Source organism: Pongo pygmaeus, chromosome 12, assembly GCF_028885625.2.
Source record: "Pongo pygmaeus isolate AG05252 chromosome 12, NHGRI_mPonPyg2-v2.0_pri, whole genome shotgun sequence".
Lineage (NCBI taxonomy): Eukaryota > Metazoa > Chordata > Mammalia > Primates > Hominidae > Pongo > Pongo pygmaeus.
Window position 1 is genome coordinate 97691021 of NC_072385.2, and position 27552 is coordinate 97718572.

Below are 27552 nucleotides of genomic sequence, written 5' to 3' on the forward strand. Positions count from 1 at the left end.
ATTTTTAATTGAGGAAGGGCATAAAAAAGGAATCAGAGTTGAGTAGAGAGGATATGAAATGAGAGTCATTAAGGGGGTGCCTGGGGAAATCTAGCTTCCTTGATAATCAGTCTCCTGTTGAGATGGTGAGCGTTACTCCTCATAATTAAAAATAATGTCTTTATTTAAACTGTCTGACTTTAAAACACCTACATTAGCATTAATTGGCTGTGTGCCAATTTCTGTTCTAAATACTGTATATATATATATTTAAATGCTTCTCTCTCTCTCTATATAGAGATATATATCTACATAGGTATATCTATCTATCTGTATATAGCTCCATATGTCTATATATAGAGAGAGGCATTTAAATCTATATATATATACATACACACATATGTGTGTATATATATATCTATATAGATATCTATTATATAGATATATACCTACCTATATATCTAGATCTATCTATCTCTATCTACCTATCTATATATATATCTCTCTCTATATGTAGATATATCTCTATCTATCTATCTATATATCTATCTGTCTATCTATCTAGTCATTTACATCTCACAAGATCCCCAGGAGGTAAGTTCTATTATTTCCATTTTGAAGACTAATTAGGTGCAGATCAGATATGATAAAAGACTTATTGAAAGTTCCACTGCTAATAGGTAGTGGTGTTGGGATTTGAACTCAGGCCTTGTGGCTCCAGTTTTTCTTCCTCAGTCACAACCCCATACCACCTCTCATCTCCGGAAAAGAAAAGAAGGGCACATATCACATTCATATCAGCTCCTAAAGGAGTGACAGAGCTATCCCTTTCTTGTGGTGGGGAGCAGAGGGGTCATTGTTCTTTGTTCTTTAGTTTCAGGATCACTTGTTGTTGGATGGGCAAGGTCTCATCAGTGCTTAAAGCAGTCCGTTCTGAAGAATCTTTTTCGATCTTGCAGAATAGGTCAGATGGCATTGTGTTGTGGGTTTCATTTTCAAAAAAATATGGTGAAGTCTTAACCCCAGTATCTCAGAATATGACCTTATTTTTAAACAGGGCCTTTATGGAAATAATCAAGTTACCTTGTTATGGCAGCCCTAGGGAACTAATACAGGTTGAGAGTGGTTTTTGAGTGTGTGAAGTGGCCTCTTATTAGCTGAGGACTATTTAAACTCTCAAGAGGGTACCTCATTTCCAATATCAGCAGAAAGTGGAACAACTTAAACCCTCTGCAGTGAGATTAATGAGGTATCACATGAAACAAAAATCTCACATGACCACTTGGAAACTTATACAATTGAAAATGTTTTTCAAGTTTATCACTCCCTCAAAATACTTACCTAAAAATATAATTTATGTCAGAATCTGAGCTAAGTCATTGCATTAGGCAAGGTTGTTAGACGCTAGGGAAGATTTTTTTCCTCCAAATCAAGGACCACTTTCACCAACTTTCCTACCATTATTCATGCTACAGGCACAGCCCCATCTGATTAAATTTATTCTATATTCTATATTCTAAAAGAATATATTCTATATTCTAAAAGGACAATACCTATTCCAAGTTATAGCCTTTCATTATTGGACAATGGCCCTAAATTGTATGCCAGGTATTTGATTGTCAAATTACAAGTTTAGTTTTCATAGGCCAATGTTTTTTATGAGGAGCAGAAAGCACAAAGCAAAGCTTACTCTTTTATAGCCTGCTGCTATCCTCTTTATTCCCTTCTAGAGAAACACACTGGAAATATCACATTGTTACTGAATTTATTGACAGTTCCTTGGTCTTGATCCTTGTGTACAAGATTTGGCTGCTTGAAGAGTATGTGCGTAATCTAGACAGAGCCCCAGGTTTAGTTGTTTTTATAAAACTGACCCTATTATGATTCTTCTGGGAGCAGAGCCAATAGAAATAGTCTTTCGACACAGCAGACCATTGTCTTTGGGGTTACAAAGGATTGCGTGTAGGTTTCCTTCTTTCAGACTTGGTTCTTAATGATCTGGTTGAGCTAACTTCAACCCCTCCCTCTCCTGGTATTGAGAAAAGTAGCACATTCTTTTTTCTATGAATATTATGGTCCTATTATTTTAAACAAGGAGTGACCTCAATAGGCCTCTGACCCTGTTGGCCAACTATTGTCCAAAAGAAAGGCCACTGATAAGCCTTTTAGCCTTTTCTTCTTTTTTTCTTTTTCCAAACAAGTGATTGTCTTTGCTAGATATTCTCATCTTTTAGCTGGCTTATAAATAACTAACAATCCCATACAACTTATGGCTATTTCCTTGATGTGCATTTCATAATGGCTTATCTTGAGACACACAATAGGAAATATTCTGCTCAAAGATAATGGTATTTTCAGTGCTATGTTGATTTTTATTTTGGCCAAAGCAGTGTCTAATTACCTTTGGCTTATTCATGCTAATACTTGGGCATACTAAATGGGCATATTATTTGGGGATACTAAATGGAATAGAACTTTGGGGCCTCAACTACTGTTTATCTGGGTCTGCAGTGGGTTCAAAATAACTTTCTAAAAATAGTCCTAAGTAGTCTCTCTGCTCACCTCATGGTGGGTGGCCCAGCTGTCCATTGGATATGTGCCTTTATGAACTCCCCAGCTTCTGCAAGAGGATAGAACCCTAGCCCAGCTCTTGGTCTGTTCAGATACTGGAGGATGGACTCAATGGCACAGGGAATAGCCATTTTTGATGCATTTGCCACATTTAATAACAAGTTTGTCACCAAAATAGTATTGATCAAAAGCTAAGAGGAACAATATTAAGAGAAGATTGCCAAGTTTTGTCTGCCTCCATATATTCTAAATTATATAGCTAGGTCAAAGCTGATCATTGGAAGCTGGAACATTGCTTTGGTTGTATTAGTCATTTCTGTCTTTCCTTCTTTCCAGAAAAACATCCTTTCCCTGTACAGTGTTTGAGCATGTGCTGCCAGTCTACCTTAAGAATCATCTTAATAATCAGCCCTGTGGATCTTGTATGAACAGTGAGGAAGCTGTGGTGATTGTTCATTAGGTCACCCACTTATGACGATCTCAGGGAGAGTTTTTGTCTGGTCTGAGTACCAAGAATAATTAGACTTCCTTGGGAAATTTGGATTGTTAGTGTATCATGGTTGCTATGAATTGTATAACTGATAAGATTTCTCTTTTCTGGCTGCCAGAAAATTTAGGGCCGGATTTATGGCCCACCCATTAGACATATGTGGGCTATTGTAATATGCATTTTTAGATTCATTCCTGGCTCTGTTTCATCTCTACTCTTGTTTTACTTTCTTCTCTTGCCCCACTTTTAACTGATGCTATTGGGTCATCTTCTACCTGTCTTATTATTGTCTACTTCAAGTATTTTTGGGCTAGATCAAAGTATAAAAATAAACACATATACATAAATGAAATAGTCTCAAATAGGGCTTTGAAGTGAATGCTGCTGCTATTGGTGGAGGAAAAAATAGGGGCTTCCAGGTGCAGGGAGCAACATGAAAAACATATAAAGGAAGAGTAAATGGTTTTGACAAGGGATCTGATAGAAAAAATATCTTCCTTATCATAGTTAAGGTGATATAACAAAGCAGCTCAACTGAGTTCTTTAAAATAGAACATGGAAAAAGGAGCATTGTATAAAAATAAAATTGATTTTAATGTCTCAGCCTGATACATTTTATTTTAGGTATAAATTTGTGAAAATATTTTCATTGATTTACATTTTTTTTTTAATTTTTATTTGAGACTGAGTCTTGCTCTGTCACCCAGGCTGGAGTGCAGTGGTGCAGTCTTGGCTCACTGCAAGCTCTGCCTCCCAGTTTCACGCCATTCTCCTGCCTCAGCCTCCTGAGTAGCTGGGACTACAGGCACCCGCCACCTTGCCTGGCTAATTTTTTTGTATTTTTAGTAGAGATGGGGTTTCACCATACTAGCCAGGATGGTCTCGATCTCCTGACCTCGAGATCCACCCGCCTCGGCCTCCCTAAAAGCTGGGATTACAGGCGTGAGCCACTGCTCCCGGCCTGATTTACATTTGAGTGAAACCTAGAAGATCTCTGGAAAAAAATCATTGCAGTAAGAAAATCATATTAGTATCTTTTTGCTTAATACATCTTTATGTTATTTAAATGTTTCAGAAAGAGCTAAATGGCAACATTCTTTCAATTTTATTCATGCCTTCCAGGGGTTATGCCTACGTCTATTTGAAAAACAAATGTGGAAAAACTCTATACCTTATGATAAGAATAGGTATAAATTGAGAATTTAGGGGAATAAGGATGGCAAAAATTCAAATAATTCAAAGATAAACATTATGCCTACTTTATTTACCTGGAAATATTTTATTTTCAAGGTTCTATTTTCATTGATTATTTCCATGAAGTTAGGGGTTTATGTGTAGTTGATCACCACTATATCCTAAGTATTCAGCCTATTGACCAGCATGTGGTAGAAAATCAGTATATATTTGTTGAATGAATGAATTAATTAAATGAATATGAGGTGTAGACTATATTTTTATAATCAAGATGAAATTGAATTGACCTTGCGGAGGCTATGACAAGGACTGATATCCTATTCAAAGAATATGAGTTAAGATAAAATGGCTTTTAGAGTCAATATCCCAGATTACCAGTTTTACAGATAATTTGAAAATTTACCTCCACAGCATGAAAGTAAATGCCAAGATGACTATTTTGTTGAAAAATGGTCTCCCTTTTGGTGCTAGAATAATAAATACTGGTGCTAAGAGGACATGAAAGACCATCAGCTCCTTCCCTTGGAGGTGAGGGGCCAGTGATGGAAAGGTGATGTCCTTTGACCAAAATCATTTGTCCCCTCATTTCTACAAAAGCTGTGTGGCATCGTGGTTATGCACACTCACTCTGGAGATAGTCCCTGCTAGAATTCTGGTTCATCTATAAGATGAGAATAACAGTTCCTACTTCATAGAGCTGTTTGGAGAATATGATAAAATAATGAATGCAAAGTATTTAGAATAGTGAATGGTATTAATTAAATCAAGAATTCCAAACTATGACCAAGTTACGTTATTAGAAAGTGATGCATAGCTAGCTTAAGAGTTCAAAGTCAACTTCCTATATTACAGTTACTCAAACTGGTGGATTGCATCCTCCTCTAAAATACCTAGACAGAGTTTCACATGCACATCATTCCCTACCTCTCAAATAGTGGCCGTTATGAAGACAGAGTCTGCCTGCATGTTGGTAGGCACTAAAAAATGTCTGTTCATTTTACTTGAGTAATTATCAGTAATATCCTTCAATGAAATTAATGTAGTATTCTGGAACGAAGGCATTGTATATGCAGATGCTTTTAATGATTAATCCAGGTATTGAAACTATGAATCTTTTGCCCTTACTCAACTGTTTCAGAGAGGAATAATTTAGCCACATTGGTTATTTGTCTATATCAGTGTTTTTCAATCTTGACAGTTTTGACATTTTGGGCTGGATATATTTTTATTGTGCGAGGCTGTGCTGTGTATTATAGGAGGTTTAGCAGCATCCTTGATTTCTACCACTAGACATCAGGAACACCTGCCTTCCTCACCAGTTGTAACAATAAAAAGTGTTTTTAGACATTGCTATATGTTTCCCAAAGAACAAAATCATCCCCAGTTAGAACCATTGGGATAGATTTATATCAAATAGTACTGCTCTTCATTATATTTTATAACACATCTCTTGACCATACTTTGAAATGAGACATAGAGTCTTCTTTCTGAGGCAATTAAAAACAGAGAATGGTAATTCTCAGTTCTGGAATGGTCAGAGAGTTTGGTCAAATTACCTTCTGAGGTATCTCTGCATTCTCTGGATTGAATACACAGAAGCCCTGCATGCCTCCTTGGAGAAGCCCTCCTCCTTGCCTGCATGTATAAATACTTAGCCCACAATCTCCACTTTTGTCTTTCTATGATGTATTATAAAAGGACGTTTTAGTCAAATTACTGGTGAATGTACAAATTTTTAGTCAAAATTACTGATGAATAGTCACAAATCTTGCCTCCTTTAAAATGTTTTTATTTTGTTTATGAGTTTCCAATTTACCCAGGTTTCTTTATCAATCCCAGCTGCACAAACATTATGAGTCACTTTCTAGGTCTATTAAGTATTTAGCAGGAGAGAAGGTTTGCAGGGACAGTGGCCATACACACATCTCAGAGCCTCTCTGCACGTTAGCAGTGGCTATTACTCATGGCGCTTGGAACTTATTCTAGCATGGCTGCTATAGCAGACTCTAAGCACCCACTCCCACTCTTTCTAGCTACCCCACCCCACAGACAATCAGAACATTGTTCAGAACAATCCCAGAGCTGTTCAAAGAGCATTGCCCAGGGCCCAAGCATTGCTGTTTATTTGTGGCACTAGATCAAGAATGATATGGCAGTAGGTTTTTGGATGTGTTTAGGAAAGACTTGTGCTAACAGCACCCAAGGCTCTGGCCCTTCCTCACAGCCTTCTACTGTCACTGAAAACAATGCCACATGGATTTGAGGAGTATGGACGTGTTCCGGGAAAACATGCATCAGGAATGCACCCAAGCTCATAGTGGCCCTGGGGTTTGTTGACACACCCCTTTGTCTTTTCCTGTTTCAGGTGTACGTCACAGCATATGTGAGGAAAAGTCAAGGTTGTGCATGCTTTATTAGGTGCCTGTTGGGCTTATTGGTCAGGGTGGGAATGGGGAATCAGGACAGAAGATGAAGAAGCTAAGAAAGCTCTAGAAGAACAAGATGCTTCCTGTCTCTACAAAGTGTCCCCTAGCTCCATCAAAAATGTTTGAATGAAGACTCTTTCCAAATTCTTGTCAAACTTTAATAATTTTAAACATGTGCAATGTGAATGAATTAAAATAAATCACACTTAAGTAGTGTGGTGCAAAAGGATCCAACTTCAGAATATCTACAACTTCACAAAAATGGAAAAATACTAGTGACAAAGAAGACTGGCTAAAGGAAGGGCCAATAATAAATGAACTCATAACCTTTTGCTAGGCTTATGGTTCTGACTTAAACACAGATAAAGCAGAATTGTGAACAAGATTTAGAAAGAACTCACAAAACAGGGCTCCCACTTATTTAAACATTCTTTTAGCACCAAGTTTATATGGAGCATGTAAGAAAATTTATTTTGAACACAGTGACTTGTGTTGGCACAATGTTTTTATTGACTATTATTCCAAGCTATGGCTTTTATATTTTCCCATTCTCTTTGATATTTAATGAGCACATTTTAAAGAACATTTTTCCTATTTTATAGTCAGGGTACTAGCTCTAACAACTGAAAATTTGTAAAACTGTGCAATATAGCCCTTCCAACATGGTTCCATCAGTTATACGCCAATAAATAACAGTGATTTCAAGGATGATTAATCATAATCATTATAAAGCACTTTGGCCAAGCCAACATCTGTTTCCATGGATACGGCAGCCGGCCATCATGGTTCTGTAATTTATATGTTTTAGTTATTGTTCCCAGATGACTAAGAGGACCATTCTACACAACATGACCTTTTAACTTTAGGCCCCAATGGGTTCTGCGGTTTGCATGCAGCCTGGAGTCCTTTTGAGAAATTTTTGTTGAAAATGTGTGGAGATCTGAGGAAATGAAACAGAATTTCAAAGGTCTTCCCATCTTTGTTTCCTCGAAGAGGCAATGTGAAGAAAATGACAGTGGTGACAACGTCAGTAACAAGTAACTAATAGTGCTGATGATATTATCAGGAAATCAGAGATCTAAAGAACTCACAAGGCACTGGGGAGGCTGAGGAACAGAAGTGGAAAGCTGGTTCACACCCAGGTCTCCTGACTTTCAGGCATGGGCTCATCTTTTCTTCAATTATTTTAGACAAATATATTTTATTTTCTTTATTGAATGAATGCTTATTGAACCTTACTATCTGCCAAGCTCTCAGCTCAATGCTGACAAGTTACTGGAAAGTCAATGGGAAGTCAAAATCTGTCCTTATGCCTGCTCACGTGGCTGAGAAAAAGGCCAGTCACTAAGCTCACATTAAGCAAGTAATCACACATGCCAATGGACGGTTAAGCTGTGACAAGTGTTGAGTAGGTGTGATCTATCGTACCCTGAGGACCTGTCACTGGGCATTAGGTCTACTTCCAGAGGTAAGAGCAGACTTCTCTGGGGCAGTGTCACCTGAGCTGAGATCTGAGGAATAAATTAACTATGTGAAAATCAGAGAAAAAAGCATGTCAGGGATCAACATGTGCAAATGCCTCATGGCAAGAGGAAGCAAGGTGAGTACTAACACTAAAAGGTGTGACAGGAGTATAGAAATCCGGGACAAGATGGTTATATAGGATCTGTGTAGCCCACAGTGAAAGCCTTCTGTCTCTGCAGGAGATCCAGTGAGAATTCACCTGCAGCAGCCTCGCTTGATTGGGTTGTATCAGAATCAGAAACAGCAGGTGGAGACTAGTGTTTAAAATCTCTTTCTAGCTTGGAAGGTAGAAACATGCTTTGCTTTGATGATTTAATTTTCTAAACACCTATAATTTGTTTCACCAATTTCTTCTGTGAATGCTAGATCCCATGGACAAGACCTGAGGGTGTTCAGGTCTTGTCTGTCATGGACTAGTCTGGTTTCACATACTGCAGACTTATCTGTCTAGGATTTTGGTCTCTTATCTGCAGAGCAGAGAGGCTATGCAGTGTTTTGCTGTTGTGGGACTGAAAGAACCAGTGTGGTATGACCTTTTTCTTTCTGTATATAAGATTCAAAAATTATTTTTTACTGTATTGGATGTATAAGAAACCACAAATGAAGTGCACCCACCTGCATTAATTTTCTATGCTGTGTAGCAAATTACCATATATTCAACAGCGTAAAAAAAGCACATATTTATTATCTCACAGCTTTTCTGGGTCAGGAGTCCACAAAATTGGGTCCTCTACTAGGCTTCTGTCAAGGTGTCCATCAAGGCTACATTCTCATCTGGAGGCTTAACTGGGGTTCTGGAGGCTCTGCCACTTCAAACTCAGGTTGTTGGAATAATTCACTTTCTTGTGGCTATAAGACTTACAGCAGCTTGCTTCTTCAAAGCCTGCGAGGAAAGCAAAACCCTAGAGAAAGTTGGCTAGCAAGATGGATTCTTATATAACATAATGTAATCACAGGAGTGACATCCTATTACCCTTGTCATATTTTATTGGTCACAGATCCTTTCCATACTCAAAGGGAGGAAATAGTACAAGGCTGTGAATACCAAGAGGCAGGGGTCATAGAGCCAGTCTGTCTGCCATACTCTCCATGCCCTAACTTTGCAGACACATACACAAATGTCTAGGCAAAACCTGGGTGGTTTTTGTGCTCTCCCTTACTCATTGTGCCAGAGAGATTCCTGCACATGGTTTGGTTGCCACCTAAGAGGACTGTGAAAGTTCAATAGTAATTGAAAATGCTCTGGTGCAGTGCATTCCTCAGACCCACATCTTCTGCCTCACTTCCCGATTTCACATACTGTTCTCAGCTCTCACCTGTCATATGAGCAGTCTTGCATTTTCATCATGGTTAAACACTGCATCTCTTAATAGGTAAAGCTGCAACTTGCTCTGGTTCCTCTCTTCTGAGGCAGGTGGTCTCAATATGCGTTCCCTGGAGCACCATCTGTCCATCATCTTCCCACTGCGGTCACTGGGTGGTCATCTGTCTTCTCCTGACCAACCAGACAAGCTCCTGTCCTCAATCCATCAGTGGGAACAGCAGTACTATTTTAGCATCTGTCACAACAGGTGAAGGGAGAAAAACCAGTCTCATATCATGCAGCAGTATAATTTATCTTTTCTGGAATTTCATGTAAGTGAAGCCACATAGTAAGAATTCCTTTGAGTCTGGCTTCCCCTCTACCCCCATTTAGCGTAATGCCCTTGTGGCTTATCCAAATTGTCACATGTTAATAGTTTGTTCCTTTTAATTGTTAACTAATATTTTATTTTATGGATGTACCACACTTGGTTTTTTCATTAAGCAGTTGAGGTGTTTCCAGTTTGGGGCAATTATCAATAAAGCTGCTTGCAAGTTTACATGCAGGTTTTTGTATAGACACATCTTTATTTCTCTCGGATAAATGATTGTTAAATAATAACTATCAAAGTGATATTTCGGAGGTCCAGTAATGCACTACCACATACCAGACATACTCATGGCATGTTGAGGAGATGGTATTTTGAGGGATTCTATAAGAGATGGCTAGAATGTTGGTATATGCCTTTTCAAATATGCATATACTTATAATTTTTCAATGTGTGCAACTTGGGAAAAATAACCTATAGGGTTTCTTGGGCTACATTAATTTCCCTCTTTTTCCCTATAGTAGAATTTGACCAGGGGGTAGATGTAATTGCTCATGGTCTAATCTTTGACTAGACAGATTAATTTCAAGGCCATATTTCTTTTCTAAGCTGCTCTCCATAGACTTGTAGATTTATTGCTGCTCTGTCTCTGGTGCTGAACCCTCTGGTATATTTTACCCCTCTTCAGTGAAGGCTCCTCACTGAAGATGCTGAGGCTTTCTAGAAAACCTTCTACTAGCTGCTATTGTCTCATTCTCTGTTGCTTGTATGGACTGAAAGTCTTCCATTAGAATAATTGATATAATAAAGCTCTACCATTTATCTCCATGTCTCCTTTACTTTAGCAGTACAAACTTGAATATGCTATGTTCTTTTCGGTTCCACCCTTTTGCATATGCAACCCCCTTTCCTGTGCTTTCCTGTTTTTTCCCCAGTGGAAGGACCCACTTCTTCCTTTGTAAAGTAAAGCTTTTGCATTCATGTAGTGCTCTGAACATACTGCTTGACAAATTCATTACAGTAATTTACACAAATCACATTTTCATGGATTTTCTCTTCCCTGGTAGAACCTGTGTCTTACTTAATTCTTTGTGTCTTTGTGTCTCAAGTGCCTAGCCTAGTTCCTTGTGGAATTAATGACAGATGGAGCACCAACTGTTGCAGGTGATGGGGAAATAGAACTGTGTCTTGGGATTTTCCCTAGTTCAACTGCTTCCCATAGAGGGGATCAGCAAAAGGTGGATAAACTGACACCAAGGAAGGTACAGGGAGCCTGGCTGTAAAGGGAGGAGGAGGGCAATGGCCGAGTCTTACTGAGGCCATGATGGAGCCATCTGACTCCCATGGGGTATGATAAAGAAGACAGCAATTTCAGACAGGTAATGGTTGTGTGAGTGTGTGTGTCTCACACACACACACAGACAGGTGGAGGTCAGCAGACAGGACCAAATCCTGAGCTTAGCTAGAGGTAAGGAAGGAAACGCTAGACCAAGAGAGTCATCGAGTCCTAGATTATGGCCTTTGGCATCATTTTATCCTTTCATAAGAAAGAAAGGACTCAGCAGAAAAATGTTTTAACCAAGGTGTTGCATTATTTAATTTACCAGGAATGCTGGCTCCAGGGCTAACATCTGATTTCTAGTTAGTTTTCTTATTTCACCATGGAGTGCTAGGCTAAGGAGGGAGGCTTCATGGTGCATTAAGGAAGACAGGAAAAAAAAAAAAAAGAAAGGGGAGATGTGCTTAAAGTAGTATTATAAGAACCCAAATTATAAACCAGGCCCATTTCAAGCTTTTTTTTTGAAGGCAGGATCTCACTCTGTTGCCCAGGTTGGAGTACTGGTGCGATCATGGCTCACTGCAGCCTTGACCTTCTGGGCTCAAGTAATCTTCCTGCCTTAGCCTCCCAGGTAGCTGGGACTACAGGCATGTGCCACCATGCTGGCTAATGTTTTTTCTGTTTTTTGTTTTTGTTTTTTTTTGTAGAGACGGGGTTTCACCGTGTTGCCCAGGCTGGTCTCCAACTCCTGGACTCAAGTGATCCACCTGCCTTGGCCCCCAGAGTGCTGGGATTAAAGGCATGAGCCACCATGTGTGGCCCCATTTCAAACTTTTACTTCAGTGAGGCATGCTGGTGCCTACTGCTTTGAACAGAACATTTGTATGTTTTCAAATGTGACTCTTGGGTAGACAATTGTACTTAGGCTGCTCTTCATGCTGTCACTCCACACAGCAGGCAAGTTCTTTGCTTCATATTTTTATGCAACACTGGAAGACTTGCTAGACATAGTACATTGTTCAGGACTTTTTGGAGGCTGGAGATCTTACTCTCGCACCTCTTTGAGCCTGTGGGGGTATGCAATCCACTATGACACAAGTTCCTGCAGAGACAGAGCTGCTGACACTGCTGTCATCTCTTTATGTCCCGGTCACGGAGGCTTTCTTCACTCAGGCTTCCTTACTAGTGATCTTGGGGATGCAAATGGAAACAATAATTAGTCACATTTTTCACCAATCAGAGTATCACAAAATGAAAAGTACTGAAACAGTAAGTGAGGTATAAATGATACAGCCGTTTTGTAGAGTGATTTGGAAGTTTCAGAACAAATTAACAAACACGAAAAAGTACACATGTGTTTTACTTCTGTGTCCTAAAGAAACTCTTCTTTCTAAAAAAGATATTTTTATTTTTATTTTTTAATCGCTGAAGAAACTCTTCTAATGCATGAGTGGGTCTTCACAAAGCTGCTTCTCATTCAGAAGTGTTTGTGAAAGTACATCTTTGAAACCACCTAAATGAAAACAATAATAAAATATCCTAAGAGAATAAATATCGTAGAGTCTGCTTCTCATTCAGAAGTGTTTGTGAAAGTAAATCTTTGAAACCACCTAAATGAAAACAATAATAAAATATCCTAAGAGAATAAATATCGTAGAGTTTGTTCATACACTGCAATACAATCCAGTGGTAAAAAGGAATGAATACAACCTCTCCACCTAAATCTGGATGGATCTCAAAAAATACTATTAAGTGAAAATATCACAGAACAGTATGATTTTATGATGCAAAGTGTTTAAATGTTAAAAATCGACACAAAAGTGACAGTATGTAGTTATGGATACATGCATATGTATCCAAGTATCAAAATGGACTGGGAGGTTAAATAGCAAACCACTGATAAGAGTTGTTTCCAAGAAGGAGGGAAGAAACCTGGTTAGAGGGTAGGTGAGAAAGAGGCTTTAATTTGATTTAGAATGTTGATTTAAAAAATGCCCATATTTTAAAAATGTTAACATATCGTGTGTGTGTGTGTGTGTGTGAGTGGGGCGGTGGGGGCAGGAACAGATTTTTTGTTTTATTTTTTGAGTTTTTTTTTAAGTTCTCAAAAAATATCATTGACAAAGTAAATCACCATTACTTAACAAATGGAGAAATTTGAAACATTTTAGATCAACCTTCCTGTATGTGGTGTAAGGGATAGCTGAGGCTAAAAGGGTTTCAGAGGGTTAGCTTCAACAGAATGTGTGATAAAGCATGCAAAGGCATATAATATGGGGCTATAAATGGATAGCAGCATCCAGAAATCACTCCTTAGCAAACACATTCCAATAAACTTGGAACTGCAAAAGGTTTTAAAACAATGTGCCCAAAGAAGATTTTAAGTAAAAATTTGCTGAATTGGATATGCACAATGATTGCAGCTAATTGAATTTTTAATAGAACTATAGAAAAGCACGAAATAAATTACTTTTTGCATTAGGTCTAAATTTCAGATTGGTCCCGAGTGTGACAGAAATCACATTTTTGAAGGTTTTTCTGCTGTTCAGATGTGTGGCCATAGAGCAAAAGCCTTAGTGGGTTAGAAGGGAATCACTTGAATTTTGAAAGCAAGGGCTGGATTTACTAAAGTAAACGCTTCCATTCACTGATGTTCAGAAAGCCAGACCACTTGCTTCTATGATTGCCAGAGTAAAAAAACGTCCGAAGACACTGTTGGAAATCTTTGATTTCTTTTCAACTGAAATGATTGAGACAGTTAAACTATGCTATGATCATAGATTTCTGTATCCCATAAACCTGTTACTGTTGAACATTATCAAAGCTAAGTTTCATTAGTAAATTATTCTGTTTATTAGTAGTGATTTTGTGTGTGATTTTGTATGCAGTGTACATAACAGGTACAGAATCAACATTTGCTGTACAATAAGGTATTAAATAAATACTTCCCATATAGGAAACTGGATTAGTCTCTTACTGATTTTCCAACTACCTCTTTCTCCCTGCAATCCATCCCTCACTCTGGTTCCAGATTAAACCGCTCAATAAATGTCTGATGTCATCACTCTTTTTCTTGGAAGCATTCAAGAATATCCCACTTTCTACTGAATTAAGAACAAAAACATTTTAAAACTTTTTTGTTGTTTATTGAGATCAGTGGTTTTCAAACACTTGTTTTTATAATTGTAGTAAAATAAACATAAAATTTACCATCTTTACCATTTTGAAGTATGAGGTTTATTGACTTAAGAACGTTCACATTACTGTGAAACCTTCACCACCATCCATCTCTAGAACTCTTTTCATTTTGGAAAATGAAAACTGGAACCCCATAAACAACAACTTCTTATTCTTCCTTCCCCACAGTTCATGACAACCCCCATTCTGCTTGTGTCTCTATGAATTTGTCTACTCTAGGTATCTCATAAAAGTGAAATCATACAATAGCCGTCTTTTTGTGACTGGCAGTTTTACTTTGACGTAAAATACAACACACACACACACACACACACACACACACACACACACACACACATTAGGTTAGCCTTACACAGTCTCAAGCCTTGGAAATGACATTTGAGGGCTGTATGTAAAGGCCTTCCCTGTTCTGTAGAGAATATGGGGACTGAAGAACAAACTTTATCAGTCTATGCCAATGTTCTTCCCTAATCTTACTCTCCAGCATTTTACAGCATGATGAGCCAAGTGCTTTACCTTTGGGCTGGCTACTGTTTGCTCATTCTTTCCCCTTGCCTGTCATACTTCTGTTTACCTGCTAATATGCTATGCACATTACAAGAATTCTCCCAAAATTCGTGGCTTCCATGAAATCTTATTGCACTTAATGGAAGCACTTTACACTTCTTGTACAAGATTTGAAGAATGAGTTATCTGTGTAATATTTATGGGCTTTTCAGTATTCATTTACTCTTCTTCATTCCATTATAAGCTTTTCAAGTGCTGTACTTATGACATATTTATATCTTGTCCTGTACAGTGGCTTGCAAATATTAGAAGCTTAGTTAATGTTTAATTATTACCTGAGAGAGTACACGTTTGTTATGGAATAGTTTACCCTAATCAGCTATTAACCGGCTTGAACTCAATTGTCAACTATGTTTTGTTTTGTTTTTTTAATTGGAGTCTCGCTTTGTCACCCAGGCTGGAGTGCAGTGGCACAATTTCCACTCACTGCAACCTCTGCCTCCCGGTTCACGCCATTCTCCTGCCTCAGCCTCCCGAGTAGCTGGGACTACAGGCGCCCACCACCACGCCTGGCTAATTTTTTGTATTTTTAGTAGAGACGGGGTTTCACCATGTTAGCCAGGATGATCTCAATCGCCTGACCTTGTGATCCGCCTCGGCCCCCAAAAGTGCTGGAATTACTGGTGTGAGCCGCCGCTCCTGGCCAATTGTCAACTTTTTAATTGTCTTATCAAATTAAAAACTAAGCAAGTGACTTTATAATTTGAGACCTGCGTTAATATGGCAACTTTCGTGGAAAAGGCTCTGGTGCAAAAGTGTACTCATTTTCTTGTGGTTATCTATGGAGACCAATTCAATAGCATGGTAAAACCAGAGCTCGATGACCTCTAAGAGCTCTTGTTGTATGGAATTCTACCAATTTCCTTGGGAGAAAAGGGATTTTTTTTTTTCTTGTCGATGTTTCCAACTCTACAAAATAAGGGATATTTTCCAGAGGAGTATTGTACAGGATCTGATTTGTGGTGGGAAAACTACACAGTATTAGGATGGCATGTCTGGACAGGCAGGCATGGTGCAGGGTGACACAGACCTTAGGAGTCAAGTCCTTAGAATACTTCAAGGCGTTCACTGTTTGTCTGAATTATATATAACTTGGATTTCTATTTTATTTTAAATACTCAGGTATTCTTTGCCTTGTTCCACAACTTATTTTAAGTTGCTAATGACAAACACATACCTCAAAACAATGATATGTAAATAGGAGAGAAAAAAAGTGTTAAAATTAGAGCAAATATAAGTGCAAGTCAGAGGAAAGTTAAGACTGGGATTGGGAGATGGCAGGAAGGAGAAGATCATAAGAACCATACATATTCTTATTGGATGGGTCTTCCTAGTTGTTAGAGATGAAAAGGAAATTGGACTCTACCTTTTTGGGCAGCCAAAGTGAAAACAAAAAGTTGGCCTGGAATATAGTTTTAATGTCCATGGAGGTAAATCATACCAATTTTGGTGAGAAACAAATACTTCATTAGATTAAAATCTAAACAAATTGCTAACATGGAACTTCCCCTAAGGGCAGTGGATGACGTTCTCCAAAACACCACATGCAGCTGTGTGACTCTAGCATCATTCCTCAGTAAGTGACAGAGATGAGTCCTATCTCGAAGGTCAAAATTGTTCAGGCTGAATATGTCCTTTTCTGAGGGGTTAGCTTGATTCCAGGGTAAAATCTGAAATGCCAAAAAAAATGGAAAGACTACCTCCCAAAAGGTCCTCCATTAATATCTTCTTCCAGCAGGCTTTGGATATGAAGTAGAAAGCACAGAACTCATGCTTGCATTTTTAATGAGTGATTCTTCATTATTAATTGAGAGTACATTATTAATTATTAATTGACTCTTAGTCACATAGCATGCTGCATTATTCTTATCTTTAAATATCTATTTAATGCCCACAGTGATAAGCACATGGTCAATGATTAAACATGAGTTGAACGAACAGTTGAAAATAAGCCCCAAGTTTATTTTTCTCTGGAAGTTGACCATTAAGTAAGTACCAAAAATGTATTCAGAGATAAGCAGAATTTTTCATAATCAAGTGCAGACACGTGAAATACCTTGTTTGGCAGCTGAGGGGAAAATGGTTTTAAGAATTGTATCCAGGGGCTGGGCGCAGTGGCTCACGCCTGTAACCCCAGCACTTTGGGAGGCGGAGGCAGGCAGATCACGAGGTCAGGAGTTTGAGACCAGCCTGACCAACATGGTGAAACCCCATCTCTACTAAAAATACAAAAATTAGCTAGGCGTGATGGCACGCGCTGTAATCCCAGCTACTCAGGAGGCTGAGGCAGGATAATCGCTTGAACCCGGGAGGTGGAGGTTGCATTGAGCCGAGATTGCGCCACTGCACTCCAGCCTGGGTGACAGAGCAAGACTCCGTCTCAAAAAAAAAAAAAAAAAAAAAAATTGTGTCCAGGAAGTGGAATTTCAGAAAGTTTTAAAATGACGAGATGAAGGGATGGTCATAAAATGAATTCTAGACAAAGAGCAGTGTTTAGGAGAAGTCTTGATAGGGAAAGCATGTTTAACCTTCTTATTTCAAGAAGTCCAGGCCCACAAAAATGATAAAAATGGACATTTCTACAAATTTTATCTCATTTTATCCAGAAGATGTCACACCTAGTAGAGATTATTATATGATTATGTATGGAAAGCATCCAACAGTAGCTCCAGAAAGATTCTAATATCACAGAGCCAAGACTAAGAATGTTTTCTGACTGAAATCCAAAGCTTTAAGAGGTTTCTTCCCTGCTCTCAAGTCTGCCAAAGACACATCTAAAACCCGATGAATACTAGACAGGGAAGAGAGGATCCAGCACTTCTTGGCTCTCTTCTTCCTCACCACCATATCCAGCTACATCCTTTTTGTTTCGAAATTCCTTCTCATCTTGTTTTCCTTTCGTGCCAATCCATAAAAGTACAGCATAGGGCTGGGCGTGGTGGCTCACGCCTGTAATCCCAGCACTTTGGGAGGCCAAGGAGGGTGGATCATGAGGTCAGGATTTCGATACCAGCCTGGCCGATATGGTGAAACCCCGTCTCTACTAAAAATACAAAAATTAGCCAGGCTTGCTGGTGTTTGCCTATAGTCCCAGCTACTCGGGAGGCTGAGGCAGAAGAATCACTTGAACCCGGGAAGTGGAGGTTGCAGTGAGCTGAGATCGTGCCACTGCATTCCAGCCTGGGCAACAGAGCAAGACTCTGTCTCAAAAAAAAAAAAAAAAAAAAAAAAGTAGCGCATAGGGTAGAACATCTAGTGGGTACAGGTACTTATTGATTAATTCTCCAATTTGGGAAACTAGGTAAAAAAAAAAAAAACAAAAAAACAACCCTGCATATTCTCGGAGGAATGTTATAACAGTTCTTGATAAAGCTAGAACAAAATAGCTTATGTTTGATATGTCAGTTAAGAATTGGGTTGAGCTGTAAGTACCAAATACTAGAAATTGTTGTAGCTTGAGCAAGACAGATGTTTATTCTCTCTCATGTGTAGTGGACATCTAGGGGTAAACCATTCAAAGCTGGTAGAGCACACCCATGGAGTCATCAGGTTCGAAGATCTTTTCAGCTCCATCATTCCTAAAACTGGCTACTAGTCATTGTGTCAACCTCATGAACGGAGACGGTTCTTAAAATTCCAGCCGTTATACCCAGTGCAGGTTGACAACAGGGGAAACTGAGGAAGGGTGAAAGTCTACTCATGCCTCCTTTTTAAGAGAGGTATAAAGAGGGGTTCAGTGGGTCATAAAAATCTTTGAGTTATATCATATTACCCTGAGCTTAGCCACAAGACTGCAGGGGATACTGTTCCTGGTATCATGTGCCCCACTAAAAACAGGAGCTCTGCCACTGAGGAAGAAATGGAGGATGGATATGGGTAGTCTATGAGCTACGGATACATAATTTGGGACACATAATTATAATTAGAATTTCTAGTTTCTGATGATTACAGGTTTAGGAGATATTTTTCCAACTTAGTTTTCTCACTTAGCCTACTCTTCCTGGGTTGCACCTACTCTTGACCGCAAATCTAAATAAGTCTCATCTCATATGTTCTTATAAGAAAAATAAATTATTGACATCTCATTTATTTTGTTCACTCTAATTATAGTTGATTAAAAACTCAACATGCTTATAATACATTTTACCACGAAATATAGTGGCATCTGTTGCTTTCCTAATAATACTTTTTTTTTTTTTTTTTTTTTACATTCATAGTCTTCACCATTTACTTGTATTTTGAAAACTAAGGAGTATGTTTGACCCCATGTACATTTATATCATTGTTTTTGGCAAGATTTTTGTATAACACTTTCAAATCCCTCATGCCAAATTTAATTACGTTTAATTTGGAATCATTTTTAATGAAAGGCGATCAGGAAGACAGTCACTTAATTATTTTCAGTTTCTAAATTTTTCTCCATGGCACAAGATTCCTGATCCTTTTGAAGTTAGATTTAAAAGAAAACTACATCCCACAAATCACAAGGTAGATTAGGAAACATTTTGAAGTCTCCTTTCCCTTCATTCCTCTTTCTTGCTAAAAATAGACTCCTTCCTTTAGAATTCCTTCCATACTCTTCCTCCTAAAAGAAGGCTTACTCACTGAGCATGACACTTTTTTTTACAGATGCATAAACCTCTAGAATTTTCCACCACCTGTCAAAAGCATTTAACTCTATCCATTTGTTATTCTTTAAAAGTTATTGCTGAAAAAAATTTAATTTTCAACAAAGGCAAAATGAAACACTTAGAATTTCTCAAGTTTAACACAACAGTCTCATATTTGCATATTTTCTTCTAGTATCATCTTTCATCTACTCTAAGATGTATCATTATTTTATCACCGCTAAGAAAAAGTTCTTTCAGTTAAAACACAAGTCTATATTGATTGTAAGATGTATCCTTATTTCATAGCCGTTGACGTGTTAAAAATATGACTTTTAGAATTGAGAAAATATGGTATATTTCTACACAAATAGATATTTTTACAGTTACATTCATAGAACACATGCTTCTCTATATTCTTTTTTTACTCAAACTGTAAACCATAAATATTTTCTGTATTTCTACATTTACTTTATAATGATTATTTTAATGACTACACAATTTTCCATCAAGTTGATGTACTATAATTTACTAAATCATTTTGCTATTGTTGTGTGTTTAGGGTGTTTCTAGGTTTGGAAAATAAATATTTTATGCATGCAGATTTTTTAATGTTGTTGAATAATTTATTTCTTAATTCCCAGGAGAATAATTTTTTGAATCAAAATTCTTGAAAATTTGTATGGTTCTGGTAATTTTCCTATTGCTGTCTAAAAATGGTTATACCAATTTCCAGTGCCAACCAGCAGTAAATGAGTATTCAAATTCCACAGGAACTACCCCCAAAGTTGTGAGCTATTAAAAAATCTCAGCCTTTTTCTTATTTTAAAATGCCTCATAAATGTTGCTTCAATTTATACAAACTAGTAAGAGTGAACATTTTTCCTTGTGCTTATTTATTAAATTTTGCCTTGTTAAGGTTTATTTACCAACCACATATTGTTTTAGTTTCTATTACTTCCTTCCATTATTACTTGTCACTGGGGGTTTTAAAAATAGTTGCCCTGATAGTATGACAGAAAAAAAATCTAATCTTTATTTTAAGCTCCAAGATTGTGGTAGTGGCAGAGTGGGGTGGTGTAAAAGAGAGGTGCTGTGACCCCTGATTTAGTGGGAAAACTGGGAATTTCCTGAATCTGCATTTCTAGCATCTTTATATGGGGTCCAGTGGCTTTGTTTTTCTGTTGTCTTCGAAGAACATAGGGTGACAACTGTAGAGAGCCACTGTAGAATGAAGATTCTAGTGTTAGGTCTATTGCATTTTTAAAGCAGCTTTATTAAGGTATGATTGATATTAAAAACCTGCACATATTTTAATGTGTACAACTTAATGAGTTTGGACGTATGCATAAACCCAAGAAATTATCACCACAATCCAAGTAATAAGTATATTCATCATCTTCAACATTTTATACGTGTCCCTTTTTTAATATGTGTCCCCTTTTTTTGGTGATAGGAACAATACCATATTACCATGTAGTGCCGCAAGAACAGTGCTACTAAGATACCATTAAGAAGGTAGAAACCGGGCCAGGCATGGTGGCTCATGCCTGTAATCCCAGCACTTTGGGAGGCTGAGGCAGGTGGATCACCTGAGCTCAGGAGTTTGAGACCACCCTGGGCAACATGGTGAAACCCTGTCTCTACTAAAACACAAAAAAATTTAGCCGGGTGTGGTGGCACACACCTGTAGTCCCAGCTACAGACCCCTTAATTTTGTCCAGTGAGACCCACTTCAGATTGTAGATATCAAAATTGTAAGATAATAAATTTGTGCCTTTTAAGGCACTTAGTTTGTGGTAATTTGCTGCAGCCACAAGAAGAAACTGACACTTATTGCAGGACATTTAGAAAATACAGACGAGACAAAAGAGGAAAATAAAAATCACTCATATTTTTTACTAGCTCTGTCTTCTAAGAGAGCCCAGAAACTGTGACAACCCAACAGCAACAAGCACACATGTCCTCAGATCTTGGTATAGAAAGTGAAAAATAGTACATTTACAGTGGAGATACCTGGCAGATCTCATCTCACCCATGTGATCATGGTTAATATCATGGGTGATGAGTCATGTTGATGTCTTGTATTCCCCTGATCTGGTGCACTGATACAGACACTTCACCTCTCTGGTATCCATCTCAAAAACCTATAATCCCAGTCTAATAACGGGAAAAACCTACAATCCAAGTCTAATAATGAAAAAAAAAATCAGATCCAAACAGAGGACCAGTTTACAAAATCTCTGACCAGTAACTTCTCAAAACGATCATAGCCATGATAAACAAAGAAAGTCTTAAAAATTGTCATAGACAAGAGCAGGTTAAGGAGACATGGCTACTAAGTGCAACGCAGGATCCTGGAATAGAAAAAGAACATCAAGTGGAAAAATTGGTGAAGTCCAAATAGTCTGGAGTTTAGTTATTAAAGAGGTAATGATATCAATCTCTTAGTTTTAACAAATGCACTATAGTTACATAGGATGTTCACATTAGGGGAAATTAGGTGAAAGGAATATGGAAACTTCTCTCTACTATCTTTGCAACTTTTCCATAAATCTAAAATTATTCCCCCCCCAAATTCACATAATCTCATCACTCAATATTGCTATTATTTTATTAAAATGCTGTCTAACTCTATAATTTTTGTTAAGCTGCTTTTTTACTTGTCAATATGGTAGGACATTATTCCACTGTTAGAGATGCTAAGAGACATCTCCCTCTTTCCGGTCACTGTGGCCCTTTAAGTTCCTCCAACTAATTAAAGTGAGACAGTGATTGGTTGGCTGAACAGTAGATTGTACTGGCTGTATGACATGTACCATATTGTGGGAGGCAGGCTCTGCCTAACCTTGGTTTGGTGTAAACTTCACTCTACTTGTGAAAGAGACATGCTTTCACAAAGATTTCAAAAGCTTTAGTGTTCATTACACTTTAATATACTTTCCACTCTCTGCACAATTGTACCCCTCCTAACACTCATAGAACAAGAAAGGCATGAGGAGAGGTTCCCGTGGTTTTAACACAAGAAATGCATTGTCTTCCTTTATAATCCATGATTTATGATGCCACCCGTAGATTTGACATTGCACTTTGAAGGAAAAAAAAAAACCAAAAAACTATTTACTACTTGCCACCTACTAAATGTTTTATGTGTATTATCTTATTTAATCCTCAAAGCAATCCTCTGAGGTAGGAGATATTCTTTTTTTTATGAGTCAGATTCTTGTTTTTATTTTTAAATAATTTCAGATTATAAGATCCTAATTAATTAAGATCAGAAGAAAATGCAAAGCTAGTACAGTGAGATCCTTTACCCAGTTTTCCCCAAAGATTGTATCTTTCATAAATATAGAACAGTAATATCAGTAAATTGACATGGTACAACGTGTATGTGTATTTCTATGCCATGTTTTCACGTATAGATTCCTGTAGCAATTCTCTGTTTCCCCACCCAAATCTCAGGTTGAATTGTAATCTCCACTGTTGGGGAAGGACCTGGTGGGAGGTGATTGGATCATGGGGGTAGACTTCCCCCTTGATATTCTCATGGTAGCCAGTTCTCATGAGATCTGGTTGTTTGAAAGTATGTGGCACTTCCCCCTTTGCTCTCTCTCTCCCTTTCTGCCGAGTGAGGAAGGTGTTTGCTTCTCCTTCACCCTTTCATCATGCTTGTAAGTCTCCTGAGGCCTCCCAGTCATGCTTCCTGCACAGCCTGTGGGACTGTGAGTCAATTAAACCTCTTTTATTCATAAATTACCCAGTCTCAGGCAGTTCTTCATAGCAATGTGAGAATGAACTAATACAGATTGTTTGATATTTTACTATTGAGTTTGAAAGTTCTTTACTTTTTTAGATATGAGTCCTCAGAAATGTGGCTAGTAAATGTTTTTCCCAATCTGTAGCTTGTCTTTTAATCCCCTTCACAGAGTTCTTCACACAGAAAAACTTTGTGTGAAGTTTAACTTTGTAACTAACTTTTAATTTTCATAAAGTACTATTTACTGATCTTTTGTGAATCTTGATTTTGTAGACCAGGGTTTTAGCTTATCTGACAGGCAGAGTAGGGAGAAGTGTGTCTACTCAATCCTGTTCAGAATCAGAAGTACTCATAAAATTTGTGGGGTTTTTTATTTTTTATTTTTGAGATGGAGTCTTGCTCTGTTGCCCAGGTTGGAGTGCAGTGGCACAATCTCAGCTCACTGCAACCTCTGCCACCCAGGTTCATGTGATTCTCCTGCCTTAGCCTCCCGAGTAGCTGGGACTACAGGCATGTGCCACCACACCTGGCTAATTTTTGTATTTTTAGTAGAGACGGAGTTTTGCCATGTTGGCCAGGCTGGTCTCAAACTCCTGACCTCAAGTGATCCGCCCGCCTCAGCCTCTCAAAGTGTTGGGATTACATCTGTGAGCCACCGCGCCTGGACTAAAATTTGTTTTTATAGGAGAAATTCTGATCCCCATTTTATGCATCTATAGAGAATAGTTAAGAAACTTGCCTGAGAACACAGTAAATGGCAGAGCCAACTTTCGACTTTCAACCCAGGCAGCCCAGATCTATCCATAATATTTGGCCATTGTCTCCTTGAGGCACAGTTACTTAAGTTGGTAGTTTGGGGAGAAATCACAGAGCTTACCCTATGGAAAGTAGTTATTGTGGTACAACAGACAAGTAGGGACAAAACTTTTTTGCAATTGCCTTGTGTTACCGAGCCATTTTAGTTGAAGGAGTTAATGTCAAATAAGTAGCAGGAAAATGCAAGAAAGAATTAACTAGAAAGTTCTCTGCCATTCTGAAGGGCCATTCCTACTCTAATATTAACATCCATATGATTGTGTGCACAAATATTCTTCTACAACATCATTTTTGATGACATTATAATATTATAGCATCATGCCAATGTAATAGCCCTAAAAGTTTTGTAGGGAGAGTGTGGCAACACCTGTAAAATGCTTTATAAACTGTAAGATACTATGTAAATATGATGCTTCCTAATATATTTGTAAAGTTAGAATTCTTTTTATACAAATATTCATATGTATCCAGATAGTTAATGCTAAAACTAAACAAAACTTAGATGTAATTTTCTCTTATCTTTGTTTCTGTCTTACGCTTTCCTTTGTGAGTAGAATTAAATTACAACTGAAAATAGAAATACATTTATTAGCACCTGGTACTATTGTTCCAAAAGAAAGATATTTTCTCCATGGTGGCAAACCTTCCTCAAACTCAGTATATATGATTGAATTTGCATGTTAAAAATGTGTGCACCATTTTTTTAATAATTAAAGATAAGATTAACCTGTGTGTTGAAATTTTCTCCAACAACAATTTGAAACACTTTAGTGTTAATTTTGCTGAAAACAGGGTAAGGGTAATGGGTAATTATTTTCTGCTGACACTCCTATTAGATTGAATGCGCATTTTGGGACTGAGCTGTCAGTTTTGATTTCAGCCTAGTTTTCATGTATAGTTGGTGCATTGAGATTATTTTCCCATTATTGTTTAATATGTGCTTTTATGAGAGTAGAAGTAATTTTCGGCCATCCTGTCAATCATTTCTGCATAGTTTGGACATACATATGAGAAATATATATAGAGAGACTTGAGTCATCTGTTTCAAACAGTCTAACATATTTAGTTATATAAAAACCTTTATTTTGTGCTCTTTGTTAGAACTAACCATAATTTAAGTTAAATAATTCAATGAAAATCTACATAGTGCTAGTGTCATGGACATAAATCATTTTATCTGTTTATACAAATGAATTCATTCATTCAGTTTTAATGCCATGCTCCTTTGTATATTGCATTGACTGAGTGGTATTTATCTAGGTAGCTTGGAATATAATGTCAGCTGACCTAATCTTTTTTTAGCCTTCTTAAGAATTTGAGGGTTTTGGATCATGTGAAGAAATTGTGATTAATATAATTATTAATTAATAGGGAAAGCTTTCTCTTTTCATTTTATAGGCTGATGGTTTAATAACACTGTTTTGTATTTATTATTCATTCTTCAAACATTTATTGTGTGCCTGCTTTATATAATTACCCTGTTAGGTGGAAAGAATGATACTAAGATCTATAACACAAGATCTCAGAACTCCAGGCCCCAACAATTCAACTGCCTGTAAAGGTGTGTTTGTAATGGATACTGGGCTTAACACCTAGATGATGGGTTGACATATGCTGCACTTCACCATGGCACACATTTACCTATATAACAAACCTGCACATCCTGCCCATGTACCCTGGAACTTAAAAGTAGAAGAAAAGAAAATGTATGTTTAGGTTTTATTTGATAAATTTTGGGGAACTACTGAATATTTTTGATCAGAGGCACCTTTTATTAACATGGCATTTTAGAGGATGGAATTGGCTGTGGTATATGGGCTATACAATTTAGATTATAGGCTGGTACATCTGGTGCTAGGATAGTGCAGCAGTACTGGGGGTAAATTAAGATGTTGGCATTTAGATGGATAGGACAAAATTGGAACAGATGCAGCTGAGAAAGATAGTTTAAACATCCTGGCAGCTGCCTGGCTAACTGAAGGTTTGCATGAGTGAATGGATGAATTACTTTAGAGACATAATCACACTGAGGAGAGTCTCTGGGTTGAAATGAAGGTGGTAATCGAAGAGCAACTTGAATTTAGGAGTTAGTGGGATATTCAGTAGGCAGATGGGCATACAAACTGAGACATGGAAAGAGGATGGGGAGGAGATACAGTTTCTGGAATCCATTTTTTTTTTATATAAAGAAGCTGGAATTCAGTATCTATCAGAGTTGGTAGGATTCACTAAGGCAGTTGCTTTCAGACATTGTTGACTATGACCCGTATTAAGAAATATATTTTACAGGTGTGGGGAGGAGCCAAGATGGCCGAATAGTAACAGCTCTGGTCTACAGCTCCCAGCATGAGCTATGCAGAAGACGGGTGATTTCTGCATTTCCATCTGAGGTACCGGGTTCATCTCATTAGGGAGTGCCAGACAGTGGGCGCAGGTCAGTGGGTGTGCGCGAGCTGAAGAAAGGCGAGGCATTGCCTCACTTGGGAAGCGCAAGGGGTCAGGGAGTTCCCTTTCCTGGTCAAAGAAAGGGGTGACAGACGGCACCTGGAAAATTGGGTCACTCCCACCCGAATACTGCGCTTTTCCGACAGGCTTAAAAAATGGTGCACCAGGAGATTATATCCCGCACCTGGCTCAGAAGGTCCTATGCCCACGGAGTCTCGCTGATTGCTAGCACAGCAGTCTGAGATCAAACTGCAAGGCGGCAGCGAGGCTGGGGGAGGGGCGCCCGCCATTGCTCAGGATTGCTTAGGTAAACAAAGCAGCCTGGAAGCTCGAACTGGGTGGAGCCCACCACAGCTCAAGGAGGCCTGCCTGCCTCTGTAGGCTCCACCTCTGGGGGCAGGGCACAGACAAAAAGACAGCAGTAAACTCTGCAGACTTAAATGTCCCTGTCTGACAGCTTTGAAGAGAGCAGTGATTCTCCCAGCACGCAGCTGGAGATCTGAGAACGGGCAGACTGCCTCCTCAAGTGGGTCCCTGACCCCTGACCCCTGAGCAGCCTAACTGGGAGGCACCCCCCAGCAGGGGCAGACTGACACCTCACACGGCCGGCCGGGTACTCCAACAGACCTGCAGCTGAGGGTCCTGTCTGTTAGAAGGAAAACTAACAAGCAGAAAGGACATCCACACCAAAAACCCATCTGTACATCACTATCATCAAAGACCAAAAGTAGATAAAACCACAAAGATGGGGAAAAAACAGAGCAGAAAAACTGGAAACTCTAAAAACCAGAGCGCCTCTCCTCCTCCAAAGGAACACAGTTCCTCACCAGCAACAGAACAAAGCTGGACGGAGAATGACTTTGACGAGCTGAGAGAAGAAGGCTTCAGATGATCAAATTACTCTGAGCTACGGGAGGATATTCAAACCAAAGGCAAAGAAGTTGAAAACTTTGAAAAAAATTTAGAAGAATGTATAACTAGAATAACCAATACAGAGAAGTGCTTAAAGGAGCTGATGGAGCTGAAAACCAAGGCTCGAGAACTACGTGAAGAATGCAGAAGCCTCAG